The 22058-nt window shown below is 35.4% G+C and overlaps 1 long non-coding RNA gene across 2 annotated transcripts in view; it reads right to left on the bottom strand.

Moving 5' to 3' along the window:
• Positions 1 to 731: 731 nt before the first annotated feature.
• The window catches only part of LOC103160007, a 178247-nt gene continuing 156920 nt past the window's right edge, over positions 732 to 22058 (bottom strand). The window contains exons 3-5 of one of the 2 annotated variants that reach the window (XR_003487062.2): positions 6943 to 6968; positions 6609 to 6837; positions 732 to 5371 (exon numbers count right to left, since the gene is read on the bottom strand). This is a non-coding gene — a long non-coding RNA (uncharacterized LOC103160007). Of the gene's footprint in view, positions 5372 to 6608; positions 6969 to 22058 lie in introns of both variants that reach the window. The other variant, XR_003487061.2, reaches the window with a different exon arrangement.

The following is a 22058-nucleotide window of genomic DNA, read 5'->3' as shown; positions in this document are numbered from 1 at the left end:
TAACACAGAGACAAGGGCATATTTCACAGTTTGATATCTTTAAAGGGTTTTAGAATGAAGCTTTAGGGTTTTTTTCTCTTTTAATGTTAAATGAGATTGTTACTATTATTCTTCATACACCCATATTAAAATAGAAAGCCAAGAGTAAATTATCTTTCTGTCATATATTTAAACAGGCTCCCTTAAGTGTTCAACTGGGCAGTGTTTGTTTTATGACCACACACCGTCCTCTGTGAAAATGTTTTTGTCTGCTTTCAAGGACAGTGGAATAAATTTATTCTCTATAGAAATTTGCACCTGAAGTATATCTCTAGTGCATCCTACTACCTATTGAAAAACTAAAATTGATTGTCATGTAGTTATAAATTTTTGTTTTTGTTTGAGCTTTATTGTGTGTACAACTGCTTTTTCAATAATAACATTTTATCTTCCACTTTGTGCCTTTCTCCACATTGGCTTTTGGCCATTTCTGTTCAGAGTATATGTAAGAAGAATTTCTACCTCTTTTAACTTCCTCTTTTTGCTTTGCCATCCTAGTTATTATTTACTGCATATGCTTTATTGAGAGGCTTTGGTAATTACAGGCCAGGATTGGACTTTTAAATTTATCTTTAAAAAGCAGAGAGGACAACTCTTCTATAACATAGAAATGTGAAACAAATTCTTGAATATGTCTTTGTAATTATGTTACTAGTATGTTTGTTATTTAAGGATTCCTTATACAACTAGAATAAATCTGCTTTTCTCTTTATTATTGATTTTCGCATTCTTGAGAAACATTGCCTGTCTTTATTGTTATCACAAAGAATGTAAATTCAAAATGGAAATTTGGCAGGTATGGCCATAAATGTCAAAAAGCATAAAGCATTCTGGTATGGCACAGGTTCATCCTTTCTTTCCAAGGAGCATTGCCAGGTAACAATCAGGACCAGAGGGAGAAGGAACACATGGACAGAGCAGATTTCCAGGCAATGTTGGCAGGTCCATTGTGGAGAAGACATTTCACAAGCCAAAGAAAAGTGACCATGACTAGACATACAATATTTCATACAACATCATACTGTGAAGAATGACCTAGAGATACAATTTTAGAGCATTCTAGAAACTTTGATGTGTTAAAAATGATTGTAACATTAGTAGAAGAATTTCAAACACCTAAAAAACTACCTTAGTAATATATACATTATTATTCACCTATCATACCACTTGTGGCAGAAGATCAAAACTTTTTTTGTACTTTTCTGAAATTCATTGAATAGTGATTAAATCATGGATCATAAAATACAAATTAAAATTATCATTTATGTTTCTTTTTCAGTGATTTAGGTGTCAACATAATTTCAAATTTACCCTAAAGTTTCTGACAATTTCTCTTAAATTTTGTATGTATAAAAAATTCTTAATGCACACTTTGTGGGTTGCAGTGGCTCACAGAAGAAACCTTAAGTGGCATGACAATAACTAGTTTTTAAAATGATGTGGAGCCCCAATTCATGTTTTAAACAAGAGCAATTTTCTTAACCTTGATCATAGTCTTGTAAATTTGAAGGACACAATTTCTTCCCATGAGCATACTGCTTTACTTCAGTAATGATGGTCTGGATTCCTCAAGGGTGCATTTGGAGCCCACAAAAGTTCCTTCATTGCATCATGGGTTCTCTCCTACTCTGTAGGAAATATACCAATGTATCCTCCAGAGCTACTGAATTTTGCTTTGTGAGGTCCCCAAAGACAGGTAATAACACTAGTGATGAAGGATTTCAGTATGATACATGTGATCACATCCAACAGCATAAAAGTTCAAAAAGGGCAGACCTGTGCAATGGATAGAATACATGGATTTAGCAGCAGAGACACAAATACTAATGATTTTAGTTTTTTCAATCTCAACTTATTGTTGGAGATTGTTAAATTTAATTACAACTTTTTAAATTATTGATAATTTGTTATGAGTACTATGTTTCCTTCATTCACACCCTCCAACTATTCCCATACACCAACTCCTTTCCATGGCTTCTTTCATTTTATATAAATGTATGTGAATGTTTATGTGCAACCTACTGAGTCAAGTTCATATTGTTCAAATGTGCATGTGTGTAGGGATGATCATTGGGGCCAGAAAACCTATCTGTGGGTTATCCCTAAAGAAGTCTGATTCTCCCTTTCTCAGCAGCCATCATTGAAGTGTGGGGCTTTATAAAATTTCCCTACACAAGCCATTTTGTCAATGGGTAGTATCATTAGGTAGGTCTTACTTAGGTGATTGTAATTTTTAGATACCATGGGTGCAACTTCCCTGTCATATCTAGGAGACACTCTCTCAGAAGAAGGTGTCTTGGTCTACTAGCTCTTACAAGTTGAATACAGTTTAATACAAATAAAAAATTTACATTGCAGAAGGAGGAAAATACTATAAAATCATCCACTAAAGAACACTTCAAAATACTAAATTTTTATTAATTCACAATATGATACCTTGCCTTAGTTTAAAATACTCAGTGATTCCACAGATATGTAATACCTGGCCTCATTGTTAAAGTTTATACTTTTTTCTCAAATATAAAAATTGGTGAATAAGCAGACATAAATATCATTAGAGGTAAATATGTAATGTGTATAATGCAAATGGAATGCCACATGGCACATACTATGTGTCTAGTATGTTTATGTATACATAGTTACATACATATATAAAACCTTATTTAGTTTTACTTTCAAGAGTGTCTTGTTGGAACAAGTTAATTTTATATTCACATCCGATTGACCATAAGTGAAATCATGTCTGAAATTCTGTAAAGGTTTTATAAGTTTTTCATTACTTTCCATTTTGAATTTTGTTCTTTTGGGGCTGAGGTATCTCAGCTTATTAGGTAATATGTTTCCCAGAAATCACATAAAAAGCTAGGAATGGTGTATTCACTATTGGGAAGGAAGGAACAGCTGTAATCCAAAGGCTCTTGAATCAGTCAGACTAGCCTACTTGGGAAGCTGAAGCCAGTGAGAGAGTCTGTTTTGGGAAACAAAATGGACAGTGTGTGCAATGACGTTGGAGGTTGGTTTTTGGACATGCAGTTGACTCCACGTGCATCTTCATCCACATGATTGCATACACAAAGCCTTTAGAAAATGATAAAAGTAGTTTTCTTTTCCTTTTAGAAAATTGGAGACAATTGTTATTTTATTACCTTGATTTAATTACAAAGAGACAAAACCCACTAATAAAATAGAGCAAAACCCTAAGAACCATAGACCAGCTAACAAAGTCCCTAGTGCCAACCATGAAAAATCCCCCTGTAAAGTAGTTGGTGAGAGGAGTCCAAGAAATTCTCTAAATTGTGTAGGCTCTTGTTGCCTCTTAGAGCTTGAATGTATCTAAAGACTACACATGCTTCAGAGTAATCAAGTCGCAACTGACGTGGATACTTTTTCCCTGTGCAGTGGCTCTCATGGAATCTCAATATACTGTGGGAGCTGTCAAAGGAGAAGAGCAGTCAATCTGTACCCAGACCCCAGCTGTAAAGCCTTTGACTGGACTGGTAACAGTGTTGCAATAATGCTTTTCCAGACAGGGTTTCCCTGTGTAGCTCTGACTGTCTTGGAACTTTCTCTGTAGACAAGGCTGGCCTGGAACTCACAGAAATTTACCTTCCTCTGCCTCCTGCCTCCTGATTTTTGGAATTAAAATTGTGACCCACCAACCATATGCATTTTTATCTTAGGGATAACTAACAGCTTTCCAATTGGATTAAAGCCTGTTCAAAAGGAGGGAATTCTTGCTTGCATGGTACTGTAAACCAATGGGAGACTTCTCTCTCATGGTTTATAAACAAGAAAGCAAAAGATAGGAAAATAATTCAGGCAAGAATTCTATAAGCCACCATATTATCACACAGAAATTAAGGCAGAAAAACATATTCTTACATACAACAAGGGTCCAAGTAAGGTCAGTGGCAAAGATGGTACAAATTCACTGCCACTATTTTGTGTTCTGCATTGTATTGTTTTGTTTGAGATAGATCTTATTTCCTATACCAGGCTGGCTTTGAATTTGTGATCATCCTGCCTCAGCTTATCCAATGCAGAAATTTCTTCTCTATCCTTATTTACAAGTCATCATCTTCTTCACGATCACAATAACAATATCTACTACAATCTTTCTATTTTATATGTTTGCAGAAATCTCAGAACACTCAATAATGTTTGCTAGTTTGAGACAGTTCCCAAACTATGTCATTACTCTGAAGGAAGAGCATTTGCCAGACTCCTATCTGAGGGAGTCAGGAGAACCATGCCATCATGTAAACAGTCTGGGCCCATTTTCTTCACATGTAAATTGAGCATAATGCTGCTTAATTTTCCAATTTCAGAGAAATTTAAGGGGATTGGTGGTATATTTGTATTTACTATAGTTAGCACTTAATGATGACAGTTCAAATGACAAAGCTGTTCCAGGCATTACAAATGTTACCCTATTTAATACCTCAAAACTCTGAAGGGTGATTCACCCTAATTATACAATTTTGAGGGTTAGAAAACGGAAGGATTTTTAGAAGTTAAGCTATTCAAGGGCACACAGCTAACATTTTGTTCAGTTATTGTTTTATTTTTTAAGCAAGATCTTAATAGAATACAGAAAAGCTATCTGTAGGAGGGGAACAAATAACAGTCACTGTGCATAATTTTGATCATAACATTTCATAGACGTAGGCAGAACACAGGGAAACAATATACTCACTTCATCTGTTTGTGGCAGTTTATTACCACCAGTGGCCACTTGAAGTTCATGCACTTGAAGCCTCATTTGATATATACAAATACATAAACAAAAAGGACTCAGCCATAGAGCCTGAAGTGTTTTTACACATGCATATGCGTGCGTGCACAATCACACACACACACACACACACACACACACACACACACACACACACACACAGCATTATCTGCATTGCAAAGTATGATAATAAAGTGCTGCTTGGGTTACTGTTCTAATCACTTTCCCTCCAGCAGATGGGTACAGGAGCTGTCAATCATACACAGATGCAACTAAAACAAGAACTTGAAGAACAGTACAATTACAAGCAGGATTTTAATTAGAAAACTGTGGCATAGAAACCACAGAGCAAAGAGCAAGTACAGCCTGTCCACTTTTTACTTTGATTTAAAGGGTTTTTCTTGTATATCTTCTCAGAATTTATGAGTCAGTCTCCATACATTATGGAAATTTACTTCTGATAAGGACATCCTTGGCATGCTGAGAAGCAAATCATCCTTTTCTCTTTGTACTGCAAGAATTGAGAACAAAACACTAGGTATTTGTTTTCTTATTAGTTTTTTTCCCCTAAGATCTTAGTGGAGTACAGAAGGCCATCTGTGGGAGGAATAGAAATAACAGTGGTTATACAAAGTCTGGGTGATAGAAACAGTTCATAGAGGTAGGCAGAACACAGGGAAAGCATGTCCTCGCTTTATGAGTTTATGGCATGCTATATCCCCACTGGTGACCACAAGGAGCCTTTGCACTTGAAGCCTCATTTGATACACACAACTATGCTCTGGATCCCTTGCAATAAAAATTGTTCACCCTACACTAGTCTGTCTCCATTATGTCAACATTAAATAAGCATTATGTCCAGCATAAAGAACATTGACTGCTCTTTATTTCAAATGCCACTGGTTCTCGCTGTTTCTGAAGTAAATGTCAGTTGGTGGAGAAATGCACTGGTCTTGAAATTGAATGTGACTGAATTGCAAGTGTTCTGATTTCCTGCTGGAAGTATTCGGGGCCAATAAGAGTGATGCCTCACAGAGTCACAGAGCATGAGTTGAAATGTTCTGCTCCACCCCTCACCAGCTTTGCAATGTTTGCCCACTCCTGCTAAATTCCAGAGCCCTGTTTTCCTCACTGTCAAAAAGAGCACGTCTCTAATTTATGTTGAAAGGTTTTATAAAGGGAGAATGCTGATACACTTGTAATTCTAATGGCAGTAAGTGCAAAACCACAGCATATTTATCATTAATCCTATTTTGTTAAATAAAAACAAGTTCTATGCAAGAACTGTGTATATATTAATAATAGTAATTATACTTTCTGTCAATTTAGAATACATTGGTATCATTCTTCTGGAATTTTATTTTCACAATTAGACCGTCCTAATAATCTCAAGCTTATCTGCTACCAGGAAGCAAATAAAAGCATTTTTCATTGTTTACTGGGGTGGATTATTTAGATTGTCTCTGCTAGATGACATCATTGTAAGCATCGAATAGCTGAGCCCAGACTAAATCCCATGAGTGGAACTGAATCACCATCCTCTGAATGCTACATATGACAAGTATGTGAGTTTTGAAGCTATACAGAAACTTAAATTCTGATTATTGTCATTTGGGCATGGGAGAATGCAGACAAGATATGGAATCAAACCCGAGTTTCCCCATTGGTTCAGTGGTGTCAATAGAGATGTCTGGCATCTATTTACTGAGTGACTGATATACTCAAAGCTCTAGTAAATATACATGACATATTTTTAGCAAACAATGAAGCAAGTTTTATTAATATGTATTGTGCAGAATAGAAAGTTTTGGCTAATAGGTTTGGAATGACTTACCTGAGGTCATAAAGTTGGCAGGTGAAAGGGACTTGTCTTCACACATGTAGATATGGAGATGTCATATTTATACCCACGTGATGGCTGCTTTTTTCTCTCACCAGAAATCCCCAGGAAGAGAAAATCTCAATTGACAAAATGCCTCCATCTGATTGGCCAGCGGGTATGTCTATGGGGGCAATTTTCCAGCCCACTGTGAGAAGAACTGGCCCTCTGCAGATGGACCTGTCTGTATAAAAAAGGCATCAGCTGAGCAAGGCAGAGGAGGTAAGTCAGTGAGCAACATCTCTCCAAGGTCTCTATATTAATTTGATTCCTGCCTCTGTCTTCTCACCTTGGCCTCCTGTAATGAACTGTAGCCTGTAAGGAAACAAAAAACAAACAAAACAAACAAACAAACAAACAAAAATGAGACAAAAACTTTCCTTTCCAAATTGCTTTTGGTTAGATTATCACCTCAATAAAAGGCCACCTAGGAAACCCCATTATATCAGTACTACAAAACCTTGTTCTAAATGACCACATTCAAATTTCCCCTTAGCCACTTTATATACACATGTGTATCAAAATTGTTAGCAATAGTTATATACAGTTATTTGACATACATATGTTTATATAATCACCATAACACATTTTATAGCAATTATTATATAAATAACAACTTTATTATCCAACTTCTTTTCTAAGTAGATGGCATCAAAGATTTGAAAAAACAATTATCAAAGGTTTGCTTCAAATACTGAACTCTGACTTTTTCATTTATTTTATCTTATTCTCTCTCTATAACATTTGAAACCAATTTTATTCTCTATTATTGAAGCAAATCAGTAAAGAAAGGATCCCACAGAGCATGCATCATTTCAGTGTGCCATGGCAGATATTTAAGTAGTATGCATTTCATTACAGCTCATCCAGGTTTCCCCTGCAATGCAGCATGTGTTAGCAAAATTTGACTCTAATAGTGGTTCAGAAATCATATACTTGAATTCAAATATGAAGCCCATGGCCTGTTTTGCTGAAACGGCAAAGATAAGCAACTTAACCTTTATAAATCTTAAGTATAATATGAAAAATCAACTTATTGTGAGAATCCCTGAGGCAATTCTTGTGGTGCTCGGAAGTACCTATTAGATATTTTACTGGTTGAACTACCTCAGCCAGGGGATATCTCCATTTTTCTTAGCTCTCTACAGGTAAAGTATGAAGAATTCATAATTTACAAATCTTCTTAGTAACTGGAGGAAACTTTAAGTAAATGACTATAATTGTTTTCATAATTGCTTGTGAAAATAAATCCATTTTCAGTCCTGGTCTTTTAATGTTTTCTGTTTTCATATTTGGTCATGGAATATTTATTCTTTTGATTTGATGGAATATATCTTAATCATATCTGTGAAGTGAGGGAGTGAGAAAAGAGGGAATGATTAGCAGTTCTCCTGTTTCGTCCAGAAATTTGTCAACTGCAGGAGACACACATGACTATAATCCCAAAGAAGTATACAATACATTGTAACAGGGAAGTTATGGCATGTATAAAGAAGAAAAAGGTAAGACAGCAAGGGGTGGGCTTTTTAAATCTAAACCAGAAATCATCATGAAGACAAAGTGAAAGAAAAACAGAGTTTTGTTTAAAAGAACAAAACAAAAACAAAAACAAAAACAAAAACAAAGAACAAAAACAAAAACAAGTCTGCAACAGGAAGGTAGGGTGAACTGAGCCAAGTCCAGAAGGGCGTTCAAATCCAAGAGGCCATTCTCAATGAGTGATGAGGTACAGACAGGACAAAAGATTACTATAGGAAAAAACTGTGGGATTGTATGCTGCGTCCATGTTGTGTTTCTCCCTACTTTTTTGATGTTGGCAATTGATAGTACTTTAGGATTTTTGCTGAACTATTACTTTTTGTGTTCTATATTTTTCAAAATAAATTAATATAAAATAAGAGGACTTAAAACATTTTAAAGCCTTGATTCTTTCCCTGACTCAACCTTCCTGCTCTCCCATGTGTTCCTCTCTCCTCCTCTTCTCCCCCTCTCTTACTCCCATCTCCCTTTCCCTGACCTCCATGTTCCCAATTTGCTCAGGAGATCCTGCAAGATTCCCTTTCTTCAGGGTACCATGCATGTCCCTCTTAAGGTCCTCCCTGTTTCCCAGACTCTCTGGTGGTAGGATTGTAGGCTGGCAATCCCCTTCTCCCTGTCTAAAATCCATATATGACTGAGTACATACCACCATACCACGTTTGTTTTTTTGAGACTAGGTTACCTCACTCAGGATGGTTTATTCTAGTGCCATCCATCTGCCTGCAAATTTCAAGATTCCATTGTTTTTTGTTTTTTTTCCCAGTGAGTAGTACTCCATTGTGTAAATGGGAGAGCAAGATAAGAGATATCATAACAGAGGGAACCATTATAGGTTTAAAGAGAAATCTGGCACTAGGGAGGTTTCCAGAGATCTACAAGGATGACACCAACAGGCAATCTAAGCAATAGTGGAGAGGCTACCTTAAATGCCCTTCCTGGATAATGAGATTGATGACTATCTTATATGCCACCCTAGTGCATTCATCCAGTTTTTGATGGAAGCAGAGGCAGACACCCACAGATAAACACTGAACTGAACTCCTGGAACCCATTTGCAGAAAGGGACAAGTGATGAGCAATGGGGTGAAGACCAGGCTGGTGAAATCCACAGAGACAGCTGACCTGAACAGGGAGGAAATCAAAGACACCAGGCTGATGGCTGAGAGGCCAGCATGGGGCTGATCCAGACACCCTGAATGTGGGTGTCAATGAGGAGGCCTTGGCACTCTATGAATCCTCGGGTAGTAGACCAGTATTTATCCCTGGCACAGAAATGGAATTTGGGTGCCCATTCCACATGGAGGGATGCTGTCACAGTCTGGACACATAGGGGAGGGCCTAGGCCCTGCCTGCGATGATATGACAGATCTTTGAGATCCCCAATGGAGGGCCTCACCATCCCTGGGAAGCAGAGGGGAGATGGAGTGGGGGCTTGGAAGGGTAGGGGAGGAGGGGAGGGAGAGGGAGCTGGGATTGACATGTGAAGCATGGTTGTTACCAATTTAAAAAAAATAAAAAAAATAAAGCCTTTTGCCCTCAAAAATTACTACTGTCTTGGAATGTGAAGGCTTTTATCCCTAGAGCCCTAATGCTCCATATGTAATGTTTTTATGTCATTATTCCACAGTTATGTCCCTTCACATAGTGTTTGGAAGAAATGGAATTCTAGTCCCTAGCCTTAAAAGACCTACTGTGCTAAGTTACAGAGTAAACATTGCTTGAGTTTTCAGCTTAGGCCAGGATCTCAGAAACTACTCTATATCATGAATTGCTTTGGGTTTGCCTTCCAAGGTCCTTAAGGCTTATATCTATTCTGAAACTTCTGAAGTTGTTTGCATTTATGACTTGAAAATGTTTTCTGGTATGTAAACATTTTGTTTTCATTTCTGTTAGAGTTGTTTTGCAGTGGCTTTATTGGAATGCATTTCATGTATCTATATAATTGATTCACTTAAAATGCAATTGGCTTCTAATATATTCACAGAGATAGGTGTACATGACCATAATAAATTTAAATTTTTTTTACTGAAATAGAATGAGACCGTACACCATTCAGCTATGCTTTTTTTTCCTTTATCATCTCCATCCATGAAGCTGTGAATATATTTTAGTACGTATAAGTTTGCTTATTCTAGATATTAAAACTAAATAAAGATATAAAATATATACTCTTTATAACTAGTTTCAAGCAAGCAGAATAAAATGTTTCAATAATAATTTATCCACTGCCATGTACTAGTGTTTCATTTATTTTTGTTTGATAAATAATATTCCCATTTATGAATAGAACATACTTTTATTTTTCATTGATTAGCTGCTAGATATGTAGACTCTATTTGTCTTTTATCTATTTATAATAATTTTTCTATAAAATTCCATATGTAATCTTTGGATTTTATGTGAGTTTTCCTTTTCAGAGTCTACACATGAGCTCCTTGTCTTAGGTATATGTATGGAAGTGCTTCATAAATGGTAATTACATAGCTAACAGTTTGTAACAATGCTAGACTCTTCTAAAGTGATGACATTTTACAGCCCACTAATTGTGTCTAACTGCTCCAATGCCTCCACATCCTTTATAATGCTTTCTACTGTCTATCTTTTTAATTATGGAACTTCTAGAGAGTATTATTATGCTATTTCATTGTGAGCCCTATTTCCATTTCTTGGATAACTAATGATGTAGAGAAAATTTTCATTTGTTTACTAGCTGTTTGCATATTTTCCTAGGGAAAAGTATCTATTTAGAAATTAAAATTTAATGGAGTGACTCTCAAATAACATTTTCAAAGCTAGGAGCTTGGAGCTTGAAGATGGATCAGTGGGTTAAAGTGCTTGCTGTGCAAGCATAGGACCTGAATTTGAATCCTCAGCATCAATGTATAAAGGTTGACTTGGACACTTGTGCCTGTAACCCCAGTGTCGTGTGGGAGGGATCAAGAGGATTGTGGAGGCTTGTTTCTTGCCAACTTAGAGAGACCATGCCTCCAGGAAGGAAGACAAAGAGTAATAGAGCAGAACACCTAAAATTCTCCTCTGACCTCCACACAAGTAAACATCACATGAGCATCTGAACACACACACACACACACACACACACACACACACACACACACACACACACACACACACACACCTACTACATTTACATCACACATACCCATTTCTTATAATACACCAAAATAATCAAATGGAAGGGTATAAGTATACAGGTTTTAATATATTTGATTAAGATTAAATTCAGCATTAACATTCTATCACTTTATATTAAATGTGGGCTGTAATGATGGCATGAGGCTACAATATCTTTTCTCTGTCATTCTGTAAGCTCCCAGAAGGCAAAACAGTCTGTTTTCTTCATGGTTGAGATTTCAATAAGATTTATCTCTTAAGTTGATAAATTTGTAGAAAGTATTGGATAGAAGAATGAGTAAAGATGAGTTTCCCTTCTCTGATATATTCTGACCATATGTGGTTATTTGGACTATTCTAGGGCCTTCAGATGAGCTTCAGTCTGGAACAGCTAAACATAGGCATGTTTATCTCACTTTTAACTTAAGCAAATTCCTTGAATATCAGTCACATATGACTCAACCCACACTTTCATTTCTTACCACATCATCCTCCCCATTCCTTGACAGTTTTTTTACATGCCCACCAAAGGTCTAGGATGCAAATTTCAGATTGGCCCTGAGTAGCATTCAGCACATGTCTTGCAGTGACCCTTGATCACTCTAAGTTTTTGCAAAGATATTGAATCACTGGCACACATAAATTAGAGTCAGCCTAATCACTTAATGATAGGTTTTGGTGTTTTCTCAGTCTCCAGGAGTTTGCCTACTTCCTCAAGTTTGTTGCTCATTCTGTTGTAAAAATCAATTTTGTTTCTCTAATCTTAGTAGTAAAACTTATACATTCATTCCCTGACAGAGAGAGCTTGAGTTTTGTCCCCCTTTGTCTCTGTCTCTGTCTTTCATGTGTGTGTGTGTGTGTGTGTGTGTGTGTGTGTGTGTGTGTGTGTGTGTGTGTGTATTTATTTTGTTTTCCTCTTGGTCACACTAATTAATTTGTTTTTTATGTTTCTTATCTTTTCAGAAGCTCCTGATTACTTTGACTTTTCTGTGTTGACCCTCTCAGCAATTTCATTATAATTTCCTCATATTTATGATTTCATTTCTCCCATTTTATAATAGGATTTAAGTGTTGCTTTTTTCAATGTCTTAACGTCTATTGTAAAATATGGGGGTTGGGTTACTTGGTTATTTTGGAAATAAATATTTACTGACATACGGTTTCTTTAAGCATCACTGTGGCTGAACTGCATACAATAGGACATGGTGTATTTTCATTTTCACCCATTTCAGATCAGACTCTGATCTCCCTTGGAATTTAACTTCTTGTTAAATCTATCTGCTTATAAATATTCTTTCTCTGTTACTGATTTCTAAATTTCATTCTTTTGGGGCCTAAAACCAATTTTATGATTTTAATCTCTGTAAAGCGGTTGAGATTTGTAGATTACTTAAAATGTGATAACATATTGTGTAGACTTTGGAAAGAATGTGCTCTATGTTGCTGAGTGTATCATTTTATATAAAACTGTCTGTGAGGTCTATTTTGCTCATATTGTTAAAAGATATTTATTTTGTCTTTAGTTGTCTTTATATGAATGCAAACCAGTATAAAGATGAATATTTCAATCAAGGGCTTTAATTGTTAAATAATTTGTGTCTTTCATTAATTCCATTTATTTATTTATTTATTTATTTTGATGCTGGTGTATAAAACCAAGGTGCTTACACATGTTAATCACTTACGTAACACCAAACTAAAGCACTAACTTTACTTCTTCATTCTGTCTCCTGTGCAATATTTTAATTCCATTAAAAATATTCTTTATTACATTTCTGAATTTTTTGACATGTCACTCAAGGGTTCATAATACACAATGTATTAGATTTACTTTAGACACATTCGTTTAGTTCAAATGAGATTTTAAACAACCCTTTTTTCTTTATTCTACCTTCATCTGTATTATTATTACTATACATAATATATCTAATTATAATGTTAGTATAACATGAATTGTAATACTTATAATTTCATTTACTTTTGCTTATTACAAGGATGAAATAGTTAGTAAACATTTTTTTTTGTAAATTTTGGTTTGCTTTACTTTTGCACTCCCCATGGACCACCTCACCCTCCCTTTGAAGTATAGTGTGTAAAAATTAAATTACGTACAAGTTATCTTTTTTATGCTATGGTAAACTATTTAATGGAAATACTTTTAGGTAAATTTTTATTTTAATTAAAAACAATCTTATTTTACATATCAATCCCAGTTCCCTCTCCCTCCCATCTTTACATGCCCCCCCCTCCCGACACCTCCATCCCATTCTCCATTCACTCCAAAGGGAGGGTGAGGTGGTCCGTGGGGGAATCATCAGAGTCTGTCATATCATTTGGGGCAGGGCCTAGACCCTCCCCTGTGTGTCGTATATCTAGGAAGAAAGAGTAACCCTCCATGGGGAATGGGCTACCAAAGTCCATTTGTACACTAGGGTTAAATACTGGTTCCACTGTCAGAGGTCCCATATAGAGAGTAGGTATCAATAAAAAATAATATTGTACAAGAAAACAGTAAATCCATCAGAAAGTCCTATAGGATCCCATATGATTATAATTTCATATATAATTGAATACAAATATGCATGTATAACTAAAAACAATGTATTACAAAAGAGTCTCAAAATACATGAAGAAGTAAACAGAATTGAGAATATTAATAGACAATTGAAAATTAATTATTTGGTGTAATTATATTCTTGTGTTCACTGCTTGTCAAATCAGGCAAGAAAGAAAAAGATTAAGTTAGTATTTATACAACATTTTTATAGTTGTATAATATTCTCTGCCAATACTCCTCATTTTATGAAAGAGTTTAAATTTTTTTCTGAGTTTATTTGTTTCAGCCTGAGGAACATCAGAATTTCTGGAAAGATGGGCCTTTTAGTAACACATTCTCTCACTTCATGTTTGTCATTTGCTTTGGTTTTCAGTTTTGGAAGACAGGCTTTTTGCTAATATTGAAATCATGGTATAGCACTTTGAATACATGATGACATTGCTTTCTGCCATCTTCAGTTTTGATGATAAATCAGCTTCTCAACCAGATTTTTCTCTTCATCTCATCATTCAAGGTGTTCTGTGTAATATCAGGGAGTGTGGACCCCCTTAACATTTGCTTTTCCCTAAGCTTCATGAACAAGTAGTTCATGAAGCTTATTCAACTGTATTCAACAGATAGGAAGTTGAAAGCTGCTGCTCTTTGAATTATTCCACTCCATTTTTTCCTTACTCTCTTAGTAGTATGCTTAAAAATATTCCACATTTTGGTAAGCACCTTTCATTTGTCTTCATTCATAAGTCTTTATAGAAATTGCATAATCTCTCAATATATTTTTATGTTTGAAGATCTTTCCTTCTATCAATTTGAATATTCTTTTGAGCACTTTCAGTGGTTTTCCTATTGACATTGGTTGAGGTCTCATTTGGCTCTCTGGAATGAGTGTTGAAATATGATCAAATAAAATTAATAGAAAATTATTAAGAATTAATAAAATATGTATGTAAAATGTTCCTTTGAGTGTGAAGCTTTACTCTTTACTGCCATATGCAAACATGTGAACAGTCATCTTGAGATGACAGTGGCTATAGGTGGGCTACTGTAGCATGTCTCATTTCTTGCCATTTCTCAAGATGACTGCTCATTCTATTTTGCATCCATCCAGTAGGCCTTATTTATCAGCTATTGCTTTATTGCTTATGATAATATCCATAGACTTGCTTCACTGAAAGGACTTTTTAAATATCATTAAGACATTTTTGAAGTTGTTGTGTAACAGATATTTCCTGAAGAGATGCAACAGACACTACCAAACCCAGCAAAGGAAACCTATGGCAGACAAGATCTCACCAAAGTCTAGTGAGATTTTATTTGGCCTGCCTCCACCTGAATGACCATTCACCAAAGTTAAATCACAGAGCACTCTACAAACAAGTTGGGGCCAGCTCTACAGAGAACTACTCAATGTAACTTTAGCTTGGCTTGTCAGTCTCCATTGCCAGCAGTTTTATAAAGCTGTGAAGGGGCCTTTGGTAATCTTTCAAGTTCTAGTTTTCCAGATTTGTGATCTTCTGTTACACACCTCTGTTTCCCTCCTGAAGGGGCTATTTCAATTGGAAGGACTCTTCTGTACAACAGAAGCCTGACTCTGCAGCTGTTCTGACTTTACTTCTGCCTTTTCAATGCTGATTATTACATTGGTGCCCACTGAGAAGCTATCTAGCATATGGTTAACCATGATGCTATTATCAGAAACTTTTGTCTTTCTGAGTCATCCTAGGCATTCTCTGTTTCATTCCAAATAATGTCAACTCATTTAGTGAGTGCTGTACAGTATTCTGATAAGCTGTCATTGTCTTAGGAGTAATCTAAGACAGTCATCTGTGTGCTGAGACAAAGGAGGCTCTGATTTGTACAGCTTACTGCTCCCAACATGGAACCCTTGCAATAATATTGAGCAGGGGAAAGGGGGCTCTGAGACTCCAACAGTCTTTGTCTTTCATGGACAAAGGGCCACCATGGGCCAAGAAACATGGCTAGTCATGCTCCAAATAGATTTAGACTCTTCCTCTCAGCATTGGAGAAGGGGGATGCCACCCATTTCACTCTTCTAGTGAGATACAGAATAGAGCACAAACCCTAATTACAGACATGGGTGGTTGAACTTTATTTATTTAGAAACTCCTCAATCACTGCATTGGTCCACTTCCTTAGGCTCTGTAGACAGCAACCTCTCTGCCTATACTATAGTTTGGGTGAAGAGGTGCTTAACTATTTAAAGCCAGATTGATCCATTTAGTCCTACCAAAACCACATGGAAGGACATATGAAATGCACTAATGTAATAGCTGCTGATATCATAACCATAATCCTTCTAACTGTTGCATTCTCATCCAAAATGAACTTCAGCTGCAATAATCCACAGGTGTTATGAAATACAAGGTGAAATAGAGATAGCTGAGAAAGAAGACAGCATAGAAAAACACAGTATCAGTGGTCATATATTCTGAGATCTTGACAAGGTGCTCACTTCCAGGAAGTGTAGACTGACTTCCATAGCCATCATCCTGGTCCTTTGACAATACTTAGACATTGCTGGTTCATTTTGATGCTGTTTTATGTTGTTAGAAGGTTCCTTTAAAAAGTGGACTCACAGTAATTAAGAGCTATGTCACCAGTCCAACCCAAGATTCCAAACCTTGTGAAAGGTTCATGGCTTCATTTAAAAATTCCTCTACAGCATACTATTTATAAAGAAAAAATCCATTTATTTTTAGGTATTTTAAATAGTATAGTCAAATATATTATCTGGTGCTGTATTTCCCAAAATAAAATCACACTGTCATTAATGAAACTACCTGAAATTGGAATTGGGTGTAACAGAAAGATGTAATCCTCTAATACTACTGGCTCAGAATATACTAGTAATTCTAGGTAGACAACCAGGAACATATATATTGAAGTGAATTTCTCTACAAAGGATCTTCTTTGTCACAAAGTGATGTTAGCATCAACAGAATTGGAAAGTATCTGCATGATGGCACCTGTGGAAAAGTGAATTGAAATATATCTGATCAAAATATTCTCTTGTGAGAAAAATATGTTCTTAGCTCTTCAAATTGTTTTAGTTGGATAACATTGGAATTTCTCTCAAAGAAGCAGTATTGTAAGCCCATCAACAGTTACATTAGTCAGATTTATTTGAAAGAAGTAAGTAGAAACAGCTTCCCATCGGTCCTTTGCCTCAACAAATACACACTACTGAGGTTGTGAAATGGGAAATGTATTAAATTATTAAATTGATTCAAAGTACAGATGCCAATTTAAAGACTGGTAAAATTGTCATGGCATTAATAGAAATTGAGTTTTCATGAGGGTGCAGTAAAAATTGAAGGGAAGATGAGTAAGTATAGTGGTAAAATTCTGCTTGAGTAAGAAAAATTATCAATATATACATATATATATATATATATATATATATATATATATATATATATATATATTATAATCATGCATACTCAATAACATTTTCATAATTCTTGTTAATATAATTATATGTGAGAGCATAGGTTATCATTATTCACATATGTCCTTTTGTTTGTATCTTTACAAGTTGTGTGTGGTGATATTTTGTTTGTGATCTAACAAATAAAGCTTGCCTGAAGATCAGAGTGAGCAGCTAGCCATAGATTCCAAGCAGTGGTGGCATATAACTTTAGTACCAACACTGGAGATTCAGAGGCAGGTGGATCTCCGTTAGTTCACGGCCACACTGGAGTACACGAGATTGATTTAGCATAAAAGAGAAACAGAGCCAGGAAGTGGTAGCTCACATATTTAATCCCATTATTTGGGAGTCACACGCCTATAATCCCAGCACTAGGGAGGTGGAGACAGGAATGATATCGTTGCCATATTTTCTTGTCCTGCCACTCTTCTCATTCCAAAATAAACACAAAGATGCTATATTAATTATTAAACTGTTGACCAAAGGCTAGGGCTTCTTATTGGCTATCTCTGTCTTAATTACTAACCCATAACTACTAATCTATATATGTCTACATGGCTATATCTTACCTGATTATGCCTGGCACTTTCTATCCTTCCAGTACCTACATGGCACACCTCTGTTGTCCTTCTCTGCCTACCTTTCCCAGAATTCTCCTTGTCTCCTAGTCCTGCCTATCTTCCTGCCTCTATGGGCTATTGGCCAAACAGTGATTTATTCATCAACCAAGAAGAGAAACATATGTAAAGAAAGACATAACCCATCATGATATGGCTGAGCAGAGAGAGGGATATAGAGTGGGAGGAGACAGGATCTCATTGCATTCAGTCTGAGGATTCATATTGATAGGATTGTCCCTTTGGTCTGAAGATTCGGGAGAGGTAGGAACTAATAGCTTGATGCTCTGCATCCCTGATCTTTCAGTATTCACCCCTACATTTTATTCTGGATTTTATTACTAACACAAATTATAATTTGAGCTATAGTTGTGCATATGTTTATTTATAAACCTATGTTTTCCTATAAAACTTTTACTTAAATTATTTAAATATATTCATATGCAGACATCACTCATGAAAGTGAGTTAGTTGTTAATAATTAGCATTAAATACCTAGTATTTAATCCAGATATACTTAACACATGCAAATTATTTAATTATGTGATATATAAATGTATCAGTATATGAATATATTAATCTTATTAATATATTTAATTACTGAACTATTTTAATAAACACTAATGAATATATGAATCATTTCTTTTTCATCTTTAAAATACATGAAAAATAGAAAAAGTACTAGTTGAATTTGTTTGCATATTTCTTTTTGAAATATTAAAATATAGAGAGATAAAATAAAGTTTCACCTGGATGACTTTTACAGTTGTTTTGAATGTAGTTAGTTATATGTAAACATATGAATGTCATTTTTTTTAGTTGAGGCCCCAGTCCTTAGGTGTATTTCTTGCCAGAGGACAAGGACTATATTTGTAAAAAGTAGTTAATGAAAAAGATAAATTTCAATAATAATCACATCACTTAGATTACAAGTACCTTTCAGACATGTTAAGCATGTTTTGGGATTCCTGTAAGTATTTATGAAAATTATATCCTGTTGTGTAAGAATATCATGTGATGATGACATACCCAAGCCTGCAAAGTGATGTAATCACAAAATAACAATATTATGCTGAAAAGATGTATTTAAATTGTTAGTGGGTACTGTCTACTTCAGTAGATGCAGCACATCCAGAAACACACAGGATAGTGACCTTTGTCAGGTAACATATAAAAATATTTGGAAAGAGTCTTATTTCTTTGGGATTTGAGATATTCTTCATTTACAGGAAAACCCTTTTCTTTCTAGATAAATTATCTTTGACATATATTTGAGCTTGGATTTGCAATTTTCATTTCTTGTTTATTTCTTTTACCTGACAGAAAGAATCCCAGAGATTTGTTATTTATTCTTTCTACCTCCGTCTTTTTTTTTTTTAAAGATTGAAAACAAATTATCTTATTGAACAGAAAACCCTTATGTTACTTGGTCTTACACATATTTTTGGTTGTGAGCCTAGCCTTTAACAGCTGAGCCATCTCTCCAACCCATAGTGGACTTATAGATAAAGACTCTTGGGTTCTTGATATTCTGCAGTGAGACATTTGCAAGGCAATAAATAAAATATTTTTGTTTTCTTATCAAAGTAACCCTCATTCACTAGAAATAAGAAACAATGTGTATGGTGATCAGGGATTTAATTAAATCACATATTTCTCCTCCTACCTCAGGTAAGATTTCTAGCAATTCATTACAATTCTCATAAAAGTGAACATTAGTATAAAATAAAACTCTGTTTGGGACTTTGGATGGTGATCAATCTTGGATTATTTCCTTTTCCACTGTGTGTTATTATATTTTAATCAGGCATTTATCATGGAACTAGATGTAAACTTGTTTCCACTGATTAAAAGTAATTTACTACTTTATTTTCACAAACTAATTCTTCAGCAGAAAGTGTTTCATACTCTGCTAATAACACTTGTGTGACTACCTTTGTAGAAGGCAGAGGGAGACTACCATCTTCAGAAAGTATATACCATCTTCAATTTCACAGCTACTGCACACTACACAGTTTCATGGAGAAGTCAATAATTAGAAATGGACTCTTTTCTTGAGATCCTTTGTAAAGTAGTTCTCAAATATGCAGTTTGGCTGGCTTCAAACACAAATGTCAAAAGTTCCCTATCAGATTAACTAAACAAATATTTCTTCTGGAACATAGAACTGGAGGATACTATCTAACTAGAGTAACTGCGGTCAGGCTACAGTCTAATGTTATTAGAGAGACTGGAGGTATGCTTTAAAACAGCTCCAGATTTCAGGAGGGACATACAGTGACCACCGTGTGTGTGTGTGTGTGTGTGTGTGTGTGTGTGTGTGTGTGTGTGTGTAAATCTTGCTAGTTTACAATGTATTCCCACAATATCTGTAGGCATTTACGACCCCCATTCCCTGAATTTTACAGCAAATATCCTACACTGTGTCAAGTGAGGGTCACCCAAACAAAGTAATAGATGTCAATCTTTATTTTTTCTTTAACATTTGAAAAACATGACGATTGTGATGCAATAAAGAAGGTAAGGATAAAAGGATATGTTCAGTAACTAAGTTATGAGGGGATAAAATATAATAAAATATAAATAAAAATATGAATACAAAGAATATGCAAGCCAATCCATGACTGTAGCACACAATAATTCCAGAAGAGAAGAAATCCCCAGAATTTAGTTTATTGGAGAATTTCAAGAAATCAGATAGAACTGTATAATATAGTAGACAAATTACCTTAATAAGTTTTTCCACAGAGCCCCAAGCTGTCCTACAAATCTGAATAAACACTTCCCTATCTGTACATTTGAGTTCACAAACAAGATGGAACCCATTTACCTTTCCAGCATTTTATTTGAGTTCCCTAAATTATTTTCTGATCTTTAATTATTAGGCAATACACATTGTATGACCTCACAGTTCATATAATTTTCCACTAAAATGCAGACAGTGATAAACATTTTTTGTCAATATGTGCTTCAATGAAATTAAAAGAAATAAAATTGAGGCAGAATATGGAATTTTAAAATGAGGGGGATGTGACCACACTGAAGATGAAAAACAACCAACAATGAACTGAGCACTCTTTGTAAATGTCCAAGAAGAAAGCATAACAAGACTGAGACCATTGTCAATAAGGGTTCTATCTGTGACAATGCATATACATATGTTCCACTTCAGGTCAGTGCTAAATGGCTGTTATTTTTTTAAAGATTTATTTTATTATCTAATACTCTGTGTGTGTATGTATGTATGTATGTATGTATGTATGTATGTATGTATGTTTGTATGTATATATGCATGCATGTATGTATGTATGTATGTATGTTTTAGAAGAGTGCAGGTACCTACAGATCCCCTGGGTATATAGACAGTTGTGAACTGTCAAAAGAGGATCCTAAGCAACAGGTGCTCTTAACCACTGGGAGATCATTTCATCCTCTAGTTCCTCTTATGTCTCAATTCCATTTAATTTTAGTAGCTAACAGAATCATTATTTTTAATACTCATAAGATAGAAATAATTTCAGTTTTAATAAGTGGTAGTGTATTTTGGTTCTGGAAATATACACTCATGTATTGTCTTATATTTTCCATGAATTCATCTATAATATATAATACCATACTCATATACATTAAACCTTTCTAAAGAGTTTTATAATTTACCAGGGTCTCTATTGATTTTCAAGTTTTATGATCATTGCATTGCCTTCAAGCATCCCTTTTAAGTACTGTTGTCATTGTGTGCCTTGAACTTCATAGGTAAACTGTTCATTGCCAAGGCCTGGGGGTAGTCAGGTCCCAGAGAGAAGGTAAGGAGTCGGCAAGGGAAGGAATGAGCCAGGCCACGGTATTGGCTAGAATTTTGAGAGTAGGGAAGAGGGAGCTGCCACAATAAGAGCAGGAGAAGAGGAGTAGAGGAGACGAAATGGAGGAGCAGAAATATTGAGTTGGGGGAAGAATAGAGGAGAGAGAGCAGGATGAGAGATACCATATTAGAGGGAGCCAATATAGGTCCAAGAAGAGATCTGGAACTAGGAAGATCTACAGAGACCTACAAGGATGACATGATCTGACAATCCAGGCAATGGTGGAGAGGATAACCTAAAAGCTATTCCCCT

This window comes from Cricetulus griseus, chromosome 7 (assembly GCF_003668045.3).
Source record: "Cricetulus griseus strain 17A/GY chromosome 7, alternate assembly CriGri-PICRH-1.0, whole genome shotgun sequence".
Lineage (NCBI taxonomy): Eukaryota > Metazoa > Chordata > Mammalia > Rodentia > Cricetidae > Cricetulus > Cricetulus griseus.
Note: the sequence above shows the minus strand (reverse complement) of the source record. Positions and strands in the feature narration are given on the sequence as shown.